The sequence below is a fragment of the Centruroides sculpturatus genome, unplaced genomic scaffold, assembly GCF_000671375.1.
Source record: "Centruroides sculpturatus isolate CEXI.00-Female unplaced genomic scaffold, Cexi_2.0 scaffold51, whole genome shotgun sequence".
Taxonomy (NCBI): Eukaryota; Metazoa; Arthropoda; class Arachnida; order Scorpiones; family Buthidae; genus Centruroides; species Centruroides sculpturatus.
Genome location: NW_019384329.1, coordinates 790,384 through 811,584, shown reverse-complemented (window position 1 = coordinate 811,584; position 21,201 = coordinate 790,384). Strand labels below are relative to the sequence as shown.

The following is a 21,201-nucleotide window of genomic DNA, read 5'->3' as shown; positions in this document are numbered from 1 at the left end:
ACAGACGATAGGTCGCCTAACTCGCCGTAGCGTGACGCTAGACGGCGAAAAATATATATTTAATTATAATAAAGTTACAATAAATTAAGTTAATATATAATTATATATACAGTACCTAATTTATATATAATTAATATATAATTATATGTACAGTACCTAATTTATATATAATTTATATAATACTGTCCAGACGATAGAAATCTCTCCGTAGCGTGGCGCTACGGACGGCGGGTAAGTAGTTCGGCTGCCCGATGACGTTTTACGTATTATAGGAGTTATTTTTACCGTTGTTTACGGATAATGCCACAATTTTTATAGGAATCGTAACTATAGGAAACGGTTTTATAGGGGGATCTACTGTATATTGGACCAGTGGGTGTCAGATTATAGAGACTCTACAATTACCTTTATGTACATCTTAGAATATTTCCTCAATTCTAAAACATTTTTAATGGAGGAAAAACTTGTTGATTATTTAAAAAATTTTGTTAAAGTAACAACAAATTAGGAAAACATTATAAATGCTACAAAACAGATAGTGTTTGGTAGCCTCCATGTTCTTTTGCATATAAAACAACTATTTGCTTTAATACTGCATTGTATTGTAGTCTCTAAAGCATTTTAAACATTATTTATTGTGACTTTGTCACAATGCTGGGGTGCAATTTTTAATCATATTTTAAATTTATTTAATTGAAAATATATGTTCTCCATCTCAAATTAGTATCTTCTCTCTGTATGTCATACTTTTTCATTAGCAATGGATTCTAGCTGGTCATCTATCTAACTACTTTCAGGGAAGAATTTTTGAATTGAAATAACATGACTTCCAGTTTGCAACGGGAGTTCATATATAATTAATTGGGACCTCCTGCCACTGAGCTTTCCATATTTGGTCTTGAATTTAATTTATCTAACACCATTCTGAGAAAAACAGGCAGATGGACGACAGTGGTAATTTATAGGTCTACAATTTTTTCAAATTGCACACCACCTCGCTGGCAACGCTGATTTGAGTCAACGTGACCACCAAAAACATCTATTATTGGTATGTAATGTGCCACATAATAATATGCTTGTGACAATTATTGTTTTGAACTGAATTTTAAGACATCTCTTCTTTGTACAAATGAAAGTCGCATTTTAGAATTGAGGAATTATGGCATAAACAAAGGTGTGTTTCAATTTATTTACTTATTGAACAATTTTCAAAGAAAGAGAGAGAAGAGAGAGAAAGAGAAAATTTTAATTTTAGAATATTTTTAACANTAATAAAATGAAGTTAAGGAAAATAAGATGCTCACCATTGAGTACACATAGTTTTAATGAGCTCATATCTATCATTAGACAGATATAGCTAAATGCATCAGTCCATTTCAACCATCAAGAGTTTAGTGAGAGGTAGGTTGGAATACTTATTCAGTCTATAAAAGCACCAGATGTACGTAGTTCAGGTGATTTCCATCTCTTGTTGAAGTAGGTCGATATCACAGGTGGAGCCAATTTCGAAGAAGGCCGTAATTGCAGATATTACAATTGTCCATTTCAACCATCAAAGTTCATAAGAAAGAATGTCAGAAGGTTGAAATTCTTGAGCGATATTGAAAGGCATAGATAAGAGCTTAATCCCGTAGTTTCTGTTGGACAAGAAGATCGTGATGAAGTGTGTAGGTTGATTACACAAAAGGTTGGTCACACAAATAAATATTGATAACAAGAGGAAAAGTTGATCACACAAAGATGGTCGAAGGTTAGACACATTATCATAGTTTGGTAGCTGATTTGAATGCAATAAGCATCATATATATGATACAAGACTTCTATTTCTTTGTCAGAACAACAAGGATGACTTCTTAGCAGAAACTCATTAATACACTATCCAACAAAACACCTAATCGAAAATCATTAGAACATGTAACTAAAATCACTTAATAAAAAGAAAACAAAAATAATTCCATAAGTGAATCTCCTTAATAAAAATAAAAATACAAGAAGTACACAAGTACAATTAAACTGTAATCCTTTAGATTAATGATTGTACATTGAGTGATAAAATTAATTTTGCTGGCAAGTCGTTTGAAAGCAAAATTAATTTTATCACTCAACATACAATCATTAATTCATTACAATACATCTTTAAATACCAGTCGACCCCCCTATAACACTGTTGATTTTTCTGTTTTATATGAATTCCATGTTGTACAAGTCACTTAGATTTTACAAATACGTGAGCCGTTCACAGTCCAGCACACGTATTTGTAAAATCTAAGTGACTCGTACAACATGGAATTCATATAAAACAGAAAAATCAACAGTGTTATAGGGGATCGACTGTATTGAATTTACTTGAATGTAAGATGCATTTTTTCCTTGGATTTTAGTATCATCAAAACTAGGGTGCACATCAGACTTGGCATGATATGTCATAATGACTAGTATCGTGTCTTATTTCTTTGTTGCTAATTCCATTGTGTCATTGTATTGATTTTATTAGATCAATGTGAGATCTTGGATATCCCCCTTTAATTAATGGAAAGTTTAAATCAAATTAATAACTTTTAGAAATAATATTTCTGATTTTTAATGGAAAAAGTTTAATTTCAAAAACGAAGGAAACTGGTAAAACTCACTTCCTTTTCAACGGAAGGGCCACATCCTTTCGTTTTTCCCTTATCTTCCACTGCTTTGGTTTACAGCAGAAGTAAGTCGCTTATCTTCCAAATTTTGAGTCACACAATGAACAGTTCCCCTCTCTGTAATTCCCCACTCATCCTACTCACGTGGGAAAAATATGATGATCCATTTGGAGAAAGTCCTCAAAAAAGGAGATTCTTTGGTATTGTTTGGGGAGTGCACCACAACTTCTACAAGAAGAAAGACGTATTCCATATCAGCTCCCTAAAGCCAACTCCCAAAGCTTTGAAAATTTTAATCTACAAGTTCATGAAGTAAGAAACTATTTGATAAAGTGCCTCCTTCAAATTACTAAGAAAAAGGAAAGGAGAACCGGACGAAAATCAGATTAATTAAAGAACCTTATCATCGATCCGAATATAAAAAGAAGACAGCGAAACCTAAAGTCTGTGAGGTAGTATGATTTTAAAACAAAGTGTAATTTCTCTCTCCGCAAAATAGATAGTTTATCATAATTGAAATCTCCATTTTGTTTTTACCTGGTTTATTAAATATTCTTTGTTATTTATATAAAAAATGGCGTCATTATTGACTGAATTAAAAGATTGCTTTCTCACAATTTTAACGAAACCTCTTCGTAAAAATAATTAGAAGTAATCACGTGATAGTCCGCGAAATTGATTATCTGGTGTCAGCATCCTGATGTGGATCTAGACCTAACCGTCCAGACATTTAACAATTTCTTTAAAGCCCTCCGAAGTAAAGTGAGCCAATCTAACGATTGTGTGTCAGTAAGCGACATAGAACAATTCTATGCCCTTGGCTTCTCACATCAATATTCAAATGGCAAATGTTTAAGAGGCCAGCTCTCAAGAAATTTATTTATTTTTCAATTAGTGATACAATAGGAAATGTCTTGTGATGATTGATTTCCTCCTCTAATTAAAAATAAAACTTCAATTAAAATACTTTAAAAAGAACGACAAATAAAGTACAACAAAGAGAAAAATGTTATAACAACAGTTCTAATATAAAATACATTACTTTCAACATTACATGATTTATGTTTTGATATTTTTTTTTATATAACTGGAATTAAAATGTATGCGAAGTAAATCTTGCAAGGTTCTGGCTTGTAGCAAAGCAGAAAAATCCAGCAACAAGTTGCTTAGCTTTCCCGGCAACATTTGGTAGCACCATCTATTATCATAATTTATTGAAAAACTTTTTATATTTTTAACTAGTATAAAATGGCAAAAAAACTTAATTTTGAGGATAGGGATGGGTTTTATAAAAACTTGTAAATGCTGATAACAAGTATAATTGTCATTAAGTCTGACACTACTGGAGATACACACGCGACCCCCTTTATCCCCATCGACCTTTAAACACTAAAATTTAATAGCATCGATTCCCCTAATAAACAAACCTCTCTACCAAATTTTCAGAAATCTTTGACTAAAAGAACAGGACTTATTAAGCTTCAAAGAGGATGAACAAAATTGTGCCCCACACACACGAACATCCATACATACAGAAATAAACCTCTGAATTTTTTGCATTTCTCAACATTTTAAGGTGTTCTGAGTCTAAAAATCTAAACATCTTGGAGTTTATTTTTTAAACCGATTGCCTCTGTTATATATAACAGCCGGGATAGTAAAAAAGACAATTTATGTTGTAGTTTATTACACCGCAGGAAAAGTATGCATATGGGTACATTAGTTATAATTCTAGTTATAGTTTCTACTTCTATTCGTTTTCTTTCTCGCTCTCTGGTCTCTAACGTCATTAAGAAAGGGAAGGAGGAAAATAACAATCTTGAAATTCTTTCAAAAGTTGAAGGTGGGATTTAGTTGTATGTAGGTGTGGAATCAATTAGTATATAGAGCACTCACTTGAAAGAAGGAAGTCATAATATTGTCAATCGATAAGACTAGACTTCTGGAAGAAAAATCACAATATATATGCTTAATATATCTCTTGTAATCAGTGTTACTAACATGCGTCAAATATAACAATCAGAAACTCATCCTTATCAGAAAGAAAGTATTAAATATCACAGGGCATTTGCAGTTGAAAGTGTATTGTTTCCACTAATGCAGGTTGGTTGAGTAAATTTTGCAAACAGTATAACCTGTGTAAAATCGATATTGGCAGAATAACCACAAATGCAGACTAACTTGCAGTTGACAGATTCCTCAAAGAGTTACTAGATCTACAACTATTCAAATGTTAAACCCAGTTCTTTAATGTGTGTGTGTGTGTGCAATAGCTAGGCACTGACAAGTCACAGTTACTAAGATGACAATGACCTTGAGCTATTCTATACTTTACATGTGTTGATTTGTGTGTGGATTTGCCAAGTAGACTTATGTGTGAATTGACATGCATCTAAGACGAACAGCTGACCTTTAGGCTCTTGTTTCCATCAAAAAGCACTGCTTATGATCCAACCACATGTTTTATGCATGTGCAATGGGGTAATGGTGTCAATTTCAACCTATGACTATGAAAATCTTATTAACAAAGTAAGAAGCTACTTCTCATTGTACATGATTAAATCTATAGAATTTCACTAACTATTCAAAACAGAAAATTTGTACACGAAAGTGATGGATGCAACAAGCATGATAGGTGAGTACTGCATGCCGAGTGCACAGTATAAATACATAAATAAACCACACAAAACCCAATAAATTGTAAAGCCAAACAACCACTGGACATTTGGCTTTACCGAGGTAAAATAGCCTGATGTTATCTGGTGGTTGTTTGGCTTTTCATGGTATATAGTACATGTAAAAATTAATTAATTAAACAGTAGTCCATAACAGCATATTGTTAGTTTCTTCTAACTACTACTGACAGTGAGAAGACTTTACCCAAAATATATTTTTCTGGTTGCATCACCAGATTATTATTCTTCAAAAACTTGTATTTCAATATAAACGCACAATTTTGGTTTAATAAATCACCTGCTTTCTACAAACCGACATATAATTAAGAGCACATACGCTTATTGCCAAGAGTTAAATCAGTTTCTGTCATTTGATAAACATTGTAATGTTCTAAGTAATCTGATTAATTATATTTTTGATATATATACATTAATACGCAAACATAAATGTGAGTACTCTTGCATGTACACATATATACACGTAAACTAACAATGCATGTCTGTTGTATACTTGCGGTAGTGAGAACCAGGCTTTAGTCTCGAAGAACAAGGGCTTTCTACCTGTTTGTTGGGGGTAGATAGAACAGTACAGTAAATCTCACATGGGAAACTTGGACTTTGTATAACTCAGACAACCCTTTGCCCCTATTATTAGAAGTTGGTGGGTTTACTGCATTTAGAAGACAAAATTTAGCCTAGATGCAAGAGTGAGAGGAAATTATTACATTGGAGGTGAATAAAAAGAATGAACTTGTCTCCATAGAGGATTTTGAGTGTATGTATGTGTATATAATAAAATTACATACAATTTTATTATATACACTTTATTAATTTTCAATCATTATTGTAGTAAACAGTAAAGTTTGCCCTTTATAATATATATGGTGTATATAAATTTCCTTAATAAATAATTAGTTTGTGAGCTTTTTATGAACATTTTTATTGGAATGTAAGTATGGTTTTTTATAGGTTTTTAATTTATTTGCATGAATTTTATATATGTGATTATTTGGAAGAACAGAACTCTTGTGTAAGTGGCAATTTGATTATATTAGATATAAAGAAATGATTAACAGTTTAAGAATAGGAAGCAATACTCTTTTTAAAGATATAGTTAATTTAAATATGACAGTTCGACTTTGTCTGGAATCTTGGTAATGGCAGTGGAACTGTATTTTACGTGGTTCCAGTTTAATGTTTCTGTTTCTAGATACTCCCCTCCACTTGCTGATACTTACTCCATCATTTTGGCAATAATGCTATGCCTGCAGAATAGAAGTATTGTGGCTAGTGTCAGAATAAGGTCCCGTCCACAATAGTTGACAAATTCTAGATTGCCTGTGGTCTATGGCCTGGTTCCATCACTGTAATTATCACCTTCTTGGACCTTTGAAGGAAGCCTTAGAAGATGTAGATTCACCCCGAACATGAAATTGGAAGGTTCATCATTCACTGACCCTGATACTACATCCATTCTTTATATCTAAAATACTTCTATTCTGCAGGCATGGCATCATTGCCAAAATGATAGAAGTGTCAGTGCATGGAGCGGAGTACCTAGAAAAAGAACCTAATATAAAATGTTATCCCATAATACAGTGGTTCTTAACCAGTGTTCTGCAAACTACCTCGAGTGTTCTACGAAAGAAAATATTTTACAGTTTTTATTCAGATTTATTCCCATTGCTATATTCATATACAATTACATGTTCTTTTTTTTATTCAATATATTAAATTTTATTACTTTATTGCTTCGTTGTTTCTTGAGAATAGTAAACATGGAATTGCTTATCAATTTTTTCATATATTGATGCTAATGCTCCATGTAATAAGTATATGAATGGTGTTTTGCAGCCTGAGAAAGGCTGAGAATCATTGCTGTAGTACAGTGGTTTTCAACCGGGGTTCATGTAACATTACTGGGGGTCCACAGAATAAACATACCAAATTGGGGGTTCATAGCGATATTTTAGTGGTCTATAGGGTAATTCTACTTCAGAACAATTGTTTTACTGAGAATTAAATTTCTACAGTATATATATTGTCAATTTCTTTATTACTCATTTCTTGCATAAGGATTAAAATATAAATTATTTAAAATACTGAATATGTATACAACATATATATCTCATTGACAAAGGTCAAAGAGATATATTTACTATTATTTTTTTTTTTTTTTATACAGTTCCTTCCTTTTTTTATTAGTGAAAAATATAAGGTTTTTTTTCCTATGCAATGCCTATGGGGGTCCACAAAAAAAATTAAGAGGAAAAGGGGTCTATGGGTTAAAAAAAAGGTTGAGAACCACTGCCTGTATTATGTCAATATTACGTTTATTTAGATTGAGTTAGTAAATACATTTAAATTTACACATTTTGTAGTATTTTTATAGTAGACCTCCCTATAACATGGTAGATACATTCTGTGTTGTATGAAATTCATGTTGTACAAGTCCTTAAATACATGAGACAATCACAGTCTGGTACGTATGCAGTTTACGGACTGCGGCTGTTTGAAAGGTTTTCTTCCATAAAATTAATTGATTCTAGACTAATTTGACTCAACATTTCCAAAACACGTATAATTTTTATGGGAATAATCCATATAAACTATGCTATAAACAAAAAATTTGTAGGATTACTTACTGAGTGTGCACCATTCGACGACGCCATTGCTTAAGCTTGTTTTCGTTGTGGAGCAGCGCATCGAATGGCAAGCGCGTTTCCTGATAAATTATTTTTCTGTGAAAAATTTACTGAACTTTGGAGACATCATTAATATAAATATAATTTTTATGGCCATTAAATAATAAATGGTTTTTAGTAGGTTCGCTGCTCGTTTAAACTCAAAGGTTTGTGCAATATCCGCTATTGGTCTAGATTCGACCAATCCTGTTGCGACATGAGTTGGCAATGACGTTTTTACCGTATCATACGAGTCTCTTTTAGCGTATTTATACAAATACAATTGCAATTCTTTTGCCATTATATATGAATCTGTATTATATGAACCCATTTTATAGGGGTGTCTACTGTACTTTTCTGGCTGTTATATATAACAGAGGCAAATGGTCAAAAAATGACCTCTCCAAGATTTTTACATGTTATGAAACAGTGTAAGCTTTATGCTGTTTCGTAACATGCAAACAGACTTTAAAACAGTATAAATCTTACACTGTTTTAAAGTCTGTTTGCATGAGGCCGCAGAGGCCTTGAAACAGTGAGAAATGCAAAAAAATTCAGGGGGTTTTTTTCTGTATGTATAAATTGTGTTGTATAAATTCTGTATGAACAAAATTGTGCCGCACACACGATTTTGTTCATCCTCTTTGAAGCTTAATAACTCCTCAGCTTTTAGGAGAAATTTCAATATCGTACGTAAAATTTTATTGCACAGTAACTTTTTTGATACCCTGTATATAAAGACAATGTACAGTACTCTCTACAACAAGTAGGGAATATAAGACTAGATTAAGTAATAACTTAAGCAAGTATCTTAAGTATATTCTCTACTTGTTGTAGAGACTACACTGCTATATTAATAATTAAATTTATTAATGCATTATAGCACTTACCATGTTAGTTGAATTATAAGAATACTAGAAAATAATACATATTATCAAAAGAATGTAAAGATTATCATTGTTCTTTGGAAGGAATTGGTCTGAATTCTAGAAAACAAGCCATTTTCCTTTATTCAGCCATGTGTAAAAGCCAAGAATCATAAATTTAATTTAGTCATTAAATCACGTGATATTCCAATTTTTATTCAAGGTTATATTGTTAACTATCATTTTATATATATATCTTTATGTGAATATTTAAAATTCTGTTTATGAAATAAATTACTGTGTTTAATTGGATGTGTTTGTATATATAAAAAAGTTTTTTCTGCTTAATATATTTTTGATAATACCTCTTTATATATAGATTTATTTAAAAACAAGTACAGTAGCATCTCTATAGTCCATCACCTGCTGGTCTGATGTGGCCAGTAATCCAACACTACACAGGGTGGTGTACAGAAAATTTTCTTGTTACCCCCTCATTGATGTACGACAGAGAGACTAATGTACCGGTATTGTATGTACATGTATACTGTCAGTTGCTAGTTATTTATTGCATGTGTAGTCAGCAAAACAGTCACAATTGTGATTAGTATGATAAACTAATCTGTGAACCAAGTGTGTTTTTTTACTGTATAGTAGTATATAGTATAAAATCTAGTAATCCGATATACAGTAGATCCCCCTATAAGACGGTAGATACGTTCCGTTCTTTATGAATCAATTTTGTAGGAATCATAGTTCACGGACTACGGCTGTTTGAAAGGTTTTCTTTCATAAAATTAATCGATTCTAGACTAATTCGACTCAACATTTCCAAAATACGTATATTTTTTTGAAAATAATCCGTATAAACTACGTTATAAACAAAAAATTGTAGGATTGCTTACCGAGTGTGTACCGTTCGACTACGCCCGTTGCTAAAGCTTGGTTTCGTCGCGGAACAGCGCATCAAACTGCGGCCGCGATTTCTGATATTATTTTTCTGCGAAAACTTCGTTGACCTTTGGAGACATCCTTAATATAAATAATTTTTATGGCCGTTAAATAAGAAATGTTTCTTTCACAAGAAATGTATAAAATTACAGTACTGAACAGACGATAGGTCGCCTAACTCGCCGTAGCGTGACGCTAGACGGCGAAAAATATATATTTAATTATAATAAAGTTACAATAAATTAAGTTAATATATAATTATATATACAGTACCTAATTTATATATAATTAATATATAATTATATGTACAGTACCTAATTTATATATAATTTATATAATACTGTCCAGACGATAGAAATCTCTCCGTAGCGTGGCGCTACGGACGGCGGGTAAGTAGTTCGGCTGCCCGATGACGTTTTACGTATTATAGGAGTTATTTTTACCGTTGTTTACGGATAATGCCACAATTTTTATAGGAATCGTAACTATAGGAAACGGTTTTATAGGGGGATCTACTGTATATTGGACCAGTGGGTGTCAGATTATAGAGACTCTACAATTACCTTTATGTACATCTTAGAATATTTCCTCAATTCTAAAACATTTTTAATGGAGGAAAAACTTGTTGATTATTTAAAAAATTTTGTTAAAGTAACAACAAATTAGGAAAACATTATAAATGCTACAAAACAGATAGTGTTTGGTAGCCTCCATGTTCTTTTGCATATAAAACAACTATTTGCTTTAATACTGCATTGTATTGTAGTCTCTAAAGCATTTTAAACATTATTTATTGTGACTTTGTCACAATGCTGGGGTGCAATTTTTAATCATATTTTAAATTTATTTAATTGAAAATATATGTTCTCCATCTCAAATTAGTATCTTCTCTCTGTATGTCATACTTTTTCATTAGCAATGGATTCTAGCTGGTCATCTATCTAACTACTTTCAGGGAAGAATTTTTGAATTGAAATAACATGACTTCCAGTTTGCAACGGGAGTTCATATATAATTAATTGGGACCTCCTGCCACTGAGCTTTCCATATTTGGTCTTGAATTTAATTTATCTAACACCATTCTGAGAAAAACAGGCAGATGGACGACAGTGGTAATTTATAGGTCTACAATTTTTTCAAATTGCACACCACCTCGCTGGCAACGCTGATTTGAGTCAACGTGACCACCAAAAACATCTATTATTGGTATGTAATGTGCCACATAATAATATGCTTGTGACAATTATTGTTTTGAACTGAATTTTAAGACATCTCTTCTTTGTACAAATGAAAGTCGCATTTTAGAATTGAGGAATTATGGCATAAACAAAGGTGTGTTTCAATTTATTTACTTATTGAACAATTTTCAAAGAAAGAGAGAGAAGAGAGAGAAAGAGAAAATTTTAATTTTAGAATATTTTTAACACGATTATCACAAAATCATTTTAATAATAATAATTATATATTTATAGGTTCCAGAATTAATGTACTTATATATTCCTTATATACAGTATAGTATTTTGAAAGTTTTATAAAAATAAAAGTTTTGATAATATGTAAGGGGCTGTCCATTAGTTGTGTACAGTTTTTTAGGGGGAGAGATTCCTTAAAGTACAGTACATTGTTGTATACAACAGAGAGGGAGGGAGTGGCAGATAGCTCAAAAAAGGTACACATAATTAATGAAGAGCCCTAGTAATAAATTTGATACAACTTTATTTACTTTTCTAAATATTAACAAAATATCAGTAGACAATATAAAAACAAAAGGAAAATATTAAGAACATAGAGGTAAAAGGAATTAATACTTAATACTGTTTTTATACTTTCCAATTATCTTTTAGTTCCCTCACAATGGTCCGTAACGCCACCCAAAATTACATAAAGTGTATCCTTGATCGATCTCCCTTATTGTATTGAGGAATAATATGCAGCACAAGCTATCGAATGTTACATTATTTTTACTTTCACGATTGTTTTTTGACAGACAACGGTTATATTCAAATCTTAGAAGTTGTTGCTGTTTGGCAGAAAAAATATTTAAAATGACATAGATTAATTCAAAGATCCTAGCATTATGTAATGTTTCCGTAAGTGCCCTCACACCTGTGACTTGTCAAAACAGTTATTCGCATACCCACCCAGCTACAGTTGGGTGGGTATGCTAATAACTTCATAATTTACAGGAGCTTCCGTCTTCATTCTAGTCACTGCTTCTTAATCAATAAAACCAAAATGGGAGCAGTAGATCTATTATAAAAGAACAGATAAAGTGAACATACTGTCAGATAGCATTAAAATCCTTTTAACAATGCAAATACAGTACTTTCAACAATACAGAATTGTCACCATCAGGCTAATGAATATCTGGAATTTGGAACAGAATTCCTCTATTGCAATATAAAATTTTAACATTTAAACATTTTGACAGAATTTGAAGATCTTGAGTGCAAGAAACGGAACAAAATTGCAATTTGTAATGATATAGATCTATTAAAATTCTAATATTTTGGAAGTTTATTATATCTATTACTCCTGTTTGAATTGAAGATTGATTAGTATATTTATTTTTGACAATGTACGATCTGCTTAAAATTTGTTAGCTAACGGAACATTCAAATTCAAATCTCAATATGTTCTGTAGAACTTAGTAATTGACAAACAATACTTTGTTTTAAATCACAGGTTCTTAACAAGGGTCCATAGAAAGTTTTCAGCAGTCCAGAGACTTGGTAGAATAAAAATCAACTTTAACTTTCCTTTATTTTAAATGCATTGTATTGTTAATTATTGTGTGATGAAAGAAGCACATATATATGTTTTTCATTTTAATAAATATATTTCTATATACAGTAGAATTCCAATTATCAGAATTGATTTGTTCTGCAGGGGATTTGGATAATCGAAAATTCAGATAAGTGGATTAAGGATTAACACGTAAAGAATGAAATTACAAGGTAGTGGCACAGTATTGCACATGTACTGTATTTATTTACTCATTAATATGTGAGTAGCATCCTACTGATCATTTGGATCTGTCACGGCAAATAGGTTCAGATTAGGAGAAATGCAGTATGATGTCAGCAGGAGAGAGAAAGGAAGGCAAATAGTGGTTCAGATAATTGGACATTTGGTTAATCGGCATTTGGATAATCACATTTCTGCTGTAACTGGTTTCTTTTGTAATTTTATTTTATGCATTTAAAAGCATTATTCCGAGAAGCGGTCCGTGACCTTTGCCTGACTGGAAATGGGGTTCACAGGATGAAAAGGTTAAGAACCCTTGGTTTAAAGTAAGGTAGTATAGCTTATGAGATAGTTTATAATTTATGCAAGAAAATATTTACGATAATGTTTTTTAAAAAAAATGGTTTAAAAAGTTCCATTTTTCAAATCATTCAAAATATTTTTATGCTAATATTTACTTTTGAGTTTATTCAACTTTTAAATTTACGAAAGAATAAATAAATAAATACCTAAAATAAATTTTAGGTCAAGTTATATTCTTAAATTTGTATAAAAAAAACCTTATTTCATTATTAGGTTAATTATTATTTTCTCTTTTTTGGTAACGATAGTTTTTTCCCCCCTAATTTAAATGTAGGAAATAGAATAAAATTTCATTTAAATAAACTGTTGCGAAAGCTATGTATTTGTTTATTTTACCTTTTAAAGCAGACAGCTATAGCAACAAATTGCCTAGAGATATTGTAGCCAAAACACTTTGTCAAGAAGTTTATTGGTAATCAATACGAAACATTTGTAACGTTTAAATTGTTAATGCGAAAAAATCTATATGTCTGGATGCTTTTTATTATCAAAATATTAATATACAAAGTAAATAACCTGTTTGTAATAAACTGGAATATAATTTTATGTAATAATATAGTTAAACTTTTATCAAATTACTAGCAAAAATGCAATAACTTAGCAACTATTTTTCCTTGAATTGCTTAGCTCAAATTTAAATATATTATTATTATTATTCTCCTGTGCACCTTGATCAACTTTTAGTATATACTGTTATTTATTAAAAATATATAACTAAGTTTATTGTTATTTTTATAACTAGTAGAATTTTAATTAAAAAAAATATGTTTCTTTAATTGGTTTAATTTCTTCACTTTGACATTCAGAACACGTGGCAGAAATCACATTGCATCAACACTGATCTTTGCCCGTCGCAATGCTTTGTTTTAGTTACAAAGTCAGATTCTCTCGGTCCATGCCAGTTTCAAATCAGCTGTTAGTTATCTGCCAAAACGGTCTCATCTGTTTTTAGGACAGATGTGCCGCATAGCTGGAGTACTACTCCACAGGAAGGCCATGATGCTGGTATGCTCACTCCCAACATCCTGAAGGGAGACAATCTTGCTCAGTCCCAGTTTAGTGCTGCCCTTGCCTGGACACTAGCCTGACAGCCCTAGTACTCAGAACCAATCCTTTCCTCGAAGTTATATATCCATCTTGCCAACTTCCCTTAGTTTAATATTTATTTTACTATAGATACTGTATTATGTTATCTGTTTAAAAATTATTCTAATTAGCAGTCCAGTTGGATCATTGAACTTCTGGAGAGTTACTTTACCCCCATCAGATGGCACTAAAGAGTTTCAAACATTTAAGAGTATGTAGGGTTATTTATTGGCAGCTGAGCTTTGATGTGCCAGTGGGAACATCAGAACTTACAATTGGATGAGAATGCTCTAGTGTGGGTGACTTAGACAGTCTAGGCTCCTCTTGCATTCAGCCTTTATGCCTTACTGTATGCTGCTTAGAATGCTTTAACAATGTCTTGTTTTTAATACAGTTTGGTTATAGATGTAATGGACAATGGGCACCCCTCTTCTTTATATGGAAGGGGTTTGGTCCAGTTTATCTGCTCATTTTTGATGTGACTGACAGCTGGGTTAACCATCTGTGTTGTGAATGCACCAGGTGATTGGCATGCTTGATGCCCAAGATCCTGATGTGACATTCTCACTGATGGAATCAAGATCAAAATCTTAACACGGTATGACACTAATTTTTGTACATTATTTGAAGAAAAAGAATGAATTCATCAAATAATAATAGTTTCTTGATAATTTTGTAAAGCATTTTGCTTTCATTTTTCTACAAAGTTCACAGATGTTCACAGATTCATGCGAGCACCAATTTGGTGGCCACGTAAAACTTCAAACACTCATAACTTCTGATAAATGCATTTTTCAAACAAATGTTTTAGATAAAAGCTTGTTTGTTTTTGATGGAGAATCATAATATGCAATAATTAACGAGGTTCCCAGTTAAGAAAATGAAATTGACCCCATTTTCATTGATTATAGTGCCATTTACGATGAAACCAATGGCTCCATTTTGTGTCTTTGAAGTCTAACATTTGTGGTGAAATTTTTTTTTTTTGGTACAATTAATATTTTTTTACATTATTTCAGTGCATTGATTAAAATGAACCACTCTGTATTTTACATATTATATTTGAGATTTTATATGGGATTAAACTCAATAAAAATTACTTTTTCCCAAGTATTCAGGTTTTTACTAAGGAATGTATTTCAGTATTTTATACTGTCTACATGTAAGTTTCAGACTTACAGCTTTCACCTGGGTCTGTAATTGTTTGATGCGGTACTTGGCTGTAAATTTCTATGCATAGAATTTTTATGGATTAAATCGGTCTTACTATTTTTTGATAAAGAGAAAGTAGAATGTATATGCAAAGCTCAGGAACCTCAGTTATAACTTTCAAGTAGCTATGAATTTCTAACTATTGCAATTAAAAATCTTGAGACTTGAAGATGCTTCTCAATGAAAAAGTCCACAACGTCAGAGGAAAGCAAGAGACTCCATTACCAGAAAAGTACTAGTACTCAAAAGAATATATGCTGTACTAGGAAGAATGAAAGATACCAGATTACGGACTCTAGATTTCTGTTTATCTGAGAAAGCAACTCTAGCCGATTTTGATTTGCTAAGACAGTTCACACCCTAAAATCTAGACGCAATAAAATGTGATGTGATGTGTTTATTTAGCATGAGAAAGTGTATATTAGAGGATTGATGGCATAGACTAACAACTGAAAACTTGCAGAAAATGCCGACTTACCATGCTTATTTTGTAGATCAAAATTGAGAATGAAAAACTCCTGTTTAAGATCTTAATGTAAATAAAGGTTTTATTGTGAATTTTTTGCGTTATTACTAGATATATATATATATGTTTTCATGTTTTGGATGCATACTTTGGGTTAAAAAATGTCATTAAAATCCAATTTATTAATGAACTAAAATAATAAAAATTTATTAGAACTTATTTTTAATGATTACTATACAATCATATTGATAAACTTGATCTAATTTTTTAAGGGTCAAGTAATCAGTAACTGTTTTGTTAACGAAGCTAGATGAAAACTTCAAATTATTATTTTATAAATCAGAGCTTTCCAACCTGTTTACTAACATAATCCTAAGGGGTCAATTTATCTAGAGCAGTGCATTCTATGGAATGCTTGCCAAACGAGGTATACCAAGGATTTTTTCTGGAAATGCAATCCAAGGATCACTATAAAAAGTATCTAACGTCTTTGCCAAGTTGTATAATTTAAGTTATAGAATTTTATTAAGTAGAGCATTAAATTAAAATGCAATAAATAAACACTATCAACTGTTTTAATAATAAGTAGTAAGAAAATGAAGCAAACATTCTATTTCCAAGACGACGTTTGTTTGTTTGATTGAGGTTGACTGTTCTGCCCCATTGTTACATATGTATGTATCTTACTGAGTGGTTATGTGTCTTCTAGTATTGGTAGTGTTTCATATATTCTTTAAAATGAGTCATTTAGTATTCACATGCTTATTCTTTTGTGCAGTTTAGTGATACAATCACTGATTTTGCTGGTTTCATTATCTACCAGTTTTTTTCTTGATTGTGTCAAAAAAGATGCAGTCTCTAGCCTATATAAAATGCTATCTATTTTTGTTGGGCAGTGGATACATTTGTCATATCCAATTAGCTCTTGTTGGGCTGCAATTTGAAAAATTTGTAGAACTATAAATTTCCAGCCATCTGTCTGTCTTTCCTTAATCTCAAGAACAGAGATAAATAAATGAAAGACGAGACCAGATATGGAAACCTTAGTGACAGGAGGTCCCGATTAACTATATATGAACTTCCAATGCAAAATGGAAGTCACGTTATTGCAATTCAAAACTTTCCCCCTGAAAGCAGTTAATAGATGACCGGCGCAACTCCTTTGCTAATGGAAAAGTATGATGTACAGGGGCAAGACATTACAGTACTAATTTGAGGGGGATAGCATAAAGTTTAAATGAAATAAATTTTAAAAATATGATTAAAAATTACAGCCCGGCATTGTGATGATGTCACAATAAGTAACTGCTAGTTTTATAGGAATTGAATGAAGATGTGCTCTGTTGATTAATATAGAATTGTGTTGATCAATGTCATAATTGGTGGCTGCACGTATGTACATCATTCAAACACAGAAAGGCTTCTCTGTTTTTACAGATGATCCAAGATATCTATCTGTGTTATACAAAGTTTTATTTCATCATTTACCAAGCATCCAGATGTGGTGGAGTGATTTCTTTTCCATAATTTTATATGTTTTCTGTGTTTGTAAAGAATTTTCAGGGAATTTTTTTGCATCGTAGCTTTGACAATTTTGGCACATGCACTTGAAAAGATTGACCACTCCTGATCTAGGGTAGGGGGCTCAATAAATTATTACAGATAGTTTGAGGGTAGATGAACAAAATTATTCTTATTATATTTTTAAATAAAAATAATAATTAACATATCTTTAAATTGTTATCAAAGTAAAACACACAGTTTTGAATTTAGATTTATATTTAATGAAAAAATCTAATTAATTCTTATTTGCTTTTTTTCTATTTCATTCAATCTGGTTAATTTATTCTTATTTTGTATCAGTATAGGAAGGAGTTGGTGAGTTAAATCTAATTTGTAAAGGGGTCGACCAACAAAAGAGGTTGAAAACCTCTGTTATAAAATGAGATTTAAGTATGTGTAAGGCAACTTTTTCTTACGAGTGAAAATTTCTGAAAAGTGATTGCTTGCTTTCGTGCAATATGTACCACTGACATGGCCGATGCATTGCATTACTCTGCTTCCAATTATCATTCACAACATTTCCTGTCTCTATCTGACAGCATACGAAACAAAAATGTCCTACAAAAATTATTTGCAATCTGCTTTTACTATGACACAAATGATGCAAAACAGGATTGACTTCATTATCCTAAACAAAAGTTAAATTGTAGAGAAATGCAAATTTTATAGCAAAGTGTTAATTCTGTCATCCTTATGCTTGTCGGTGAAGATAAAACTAGATGGGACACTACAGCAAATGAATTAATTATATAAATTTGTGTACTCATTATGATGTAAAACATGTTTCATTGTTTATTTAATACTTTGTAATAGTTTTCAAAGTATACTTTTATTAATTACAGTATTTTGTTTGTTCGTTGATAGATCAATATTTTTATATGTGAATTCATTTAATTTTAGAGAATTTTTAATTTATTTTGATATTTCACAAACTAATAAATTATTAATTATGCACTTGTTACGTATTCTAAGTGATAATTATTTATACGATGTATTGAAATTCAATTACTTAGAAAAACTTCTTAATGCTTTCTACAATTTAATGAATTTATTTTTATACAATTTCTATATTTAGCTGAAGTTTAGTTAGTAAAACGAAAACGTTAAAAGGTATTGTAGTGTGTATAATCTATTATTAAACAAGCAATTATTTATTGTGACATTGTCACAATGCCAATGCCAGGCTGCAATTTTTAATCATATTTTAAATTAATTTAATTTAAAATATATGCTCTCCACCTCAAATTAGTAGTGGCTTGCCACTGTACATCATACTTTTCTTTTAACAATAGAGTCGTGCTGGTCATCTATTAACTGCTTTCAGGGGAAATTTTGAATTGAAATAACGTGACTTCCAGTTTGCATTGGAAGTTCATATATAGTTAATTGCATCTTCCTGCCCACACCGTATCTGGTCTTGGATTTTATCTATCTAACTGTGTTCTCAAGATTAAGGAAAGACAAACAGATGGACGACAGTAGGAATTTATAGATGTAGTTTTCCAAATTGCAGCCCAATAAATATAAACTTCAAACTACATACATACATACATACATACATATATGTTATAATTAAATTAAATGCTATAAAAGTAGTTCATTACTACCAAAATAATGAAAGATTAAATAGCTAATTGAAACTTTCAAGATGTGAATAAAAAGTATATAGAGTTAAAAAAATTAATAATTTTCATTTTACAATGGGACAAAACAGAAAAATATATAGTGATATAAACAGAAGAAAATAAAATGTCAACAAAGTAATTCGTCAGAAATATTGTTTCAATGCATGTGAAGAGAGTAGCTACGGAAGAAAGCCAAAAGGTATATGCTATAACATGTCTTTATGATGAAAAAATTATAAAAGCATGTTATAATATTGTTAAAATCATAACCTGTTGGTGTCTGGAAACAGTCTAGAAACAGCTTTTGTCAGAGGATTGTAAATCATTTAATATATTTCCATTTCTAAAATAAATTCACCATTCTTTTTAAAATTAATTAATAATATGCCACATTAACTATTCATAAAATATGTGTTTATAAAAAGACAACTGCCTCTTCAAATTTATAACAACTTTTATTTATGGTCTTTGATTGTATATCAATTATTAACATTTATCTTTAACAAATTAAATAGATTCTGTTGGAATAAATGATGTATCTTAATTATTGCTATCTATATTTTAGATTATCCTCATCATTTGTAATAACTTTTTTCATTTTATGCATTAATAGGCACTGCTTATGACTCATCTTCAGTTTACTGGAATTTTCTTCTTCCTATAATTTCATATTCTATATCCAAAAAGTCAGTCTGCAATGAAGAAAAGTATTTTATATTTCATTTTTTGCATAGTTTTTTCTTCATTATAATGTGAAATTACTAGTATTTATTTTCAGTAAAAATATATCTAAAATAAATACACAAATACTTGAAAAAGTTAATCGAGAGGTTGCGGCCGACGTTTTTATTTCAAAAACGTGTATATTGGACATTAATTGCCTCCTTCCTGTAAGCCTAGAAGTTTGACAATGGCGTTTGGAGCGTCAAGCATGATTCCACTGACATTCCAAATGCCATCGTCAAACTTCTAGGCTTATGGGAAGGTGGTGCTGAACGTCCAACGTACACGTTTTTGCAATGAATGCAACATCGGCTGCAACCTCGCTAATGTTATTTTATCAAAAATACGTACCAATGAAGTAAACTTTAAAATAAACATAAAAATAAAAATATTCTTCTGAACATTAAAAATCTTTCAAATTAAATGACAGAGTTTGTAACTGTATTTTTACTGATTTCATTGAAGTTTAAGCTTGCATTTTAACTAGTTAGTTTTTTATTTTTTTAATTTCAATAGATATAATTTAGCGTATCACATTATAAGGATTAAATTTGTTTGTTAAATTATTTTAATATTACAATGTGTTACTCCCAAATGTCCCTATTTTTAAACTGTTCTGTAAAATCCATTTGTTCATATGTGTGAATAAAATTTGTTGGAAAATGTTGGTTAATATTCCAAGTTTCATGTGCATATGCTCAAAAGATCTGCTACTGCTTGCGTGATTTAGATCATGCTACTGTTCTTAATGGGCTCCATTTCTCATTCTGCCTGAATATCTGGCATCACCTCTTTGAACTTTGTCTTTGTGGGCACATCAAGGATTGTGCAATGCTATAGAAGTTCAAGATATGAGAGCCCGAAGTATGAGAATCCTGGATGCCATTTATGGTGTGAATCTTATCAAGCTGATTTGGATATGGACCAAAATCAAGTACAAACTTGCCACATCAAGAGCATAGATGGAAACGTATCTATTTAATGTAATTAACTTTTTCAGATGCGCTTTCTATTATGATTGTCTACAACAGTGGTTCTCAATCTTTTGAAGTCAGGCAACATTATAAACTTTGACTTTTTCCCACGGAACACTTACAGTCAGCTTTAAAGCAGGGGTGGCAAAACTTTTTGAAATCAAGTGCATTCAGTATTGTATATTTGATTTTTTTGCAAAACACTTGAAGTGGCTTCACAGAGCACGTGTTCTGCAGACCACAGATTGAGAACCACGGGTCTACAACACTCTACTCATGTTTCTTTTCTCAAAATTAATCCACAAACCTAGGGATGTTCAAGGGGAAAACCTGTATTATTTATTAATTTTTTTTATTATGGAGCAATTCTTCTAAGCACTAGTTAATGTTTAGATATAATAGATGCATGT

At 31.1% G+C, this 21,201-nt stretch overlaps 1 protein-coding gene across 1 annotated transcript in view; it reads left to right on the top strand.

Annotated features, from left to right (window-relative positions):
* Positions 1-21,201, top strand: part of LOC111629235 (vitamin K epoxide reductase complex subunit 1-like protein 1) — a 47,945-nt gene that overhangs the window by 24,945 nt on the left and 1,799 nt on the right. The window lies entirely within an intron of this gene.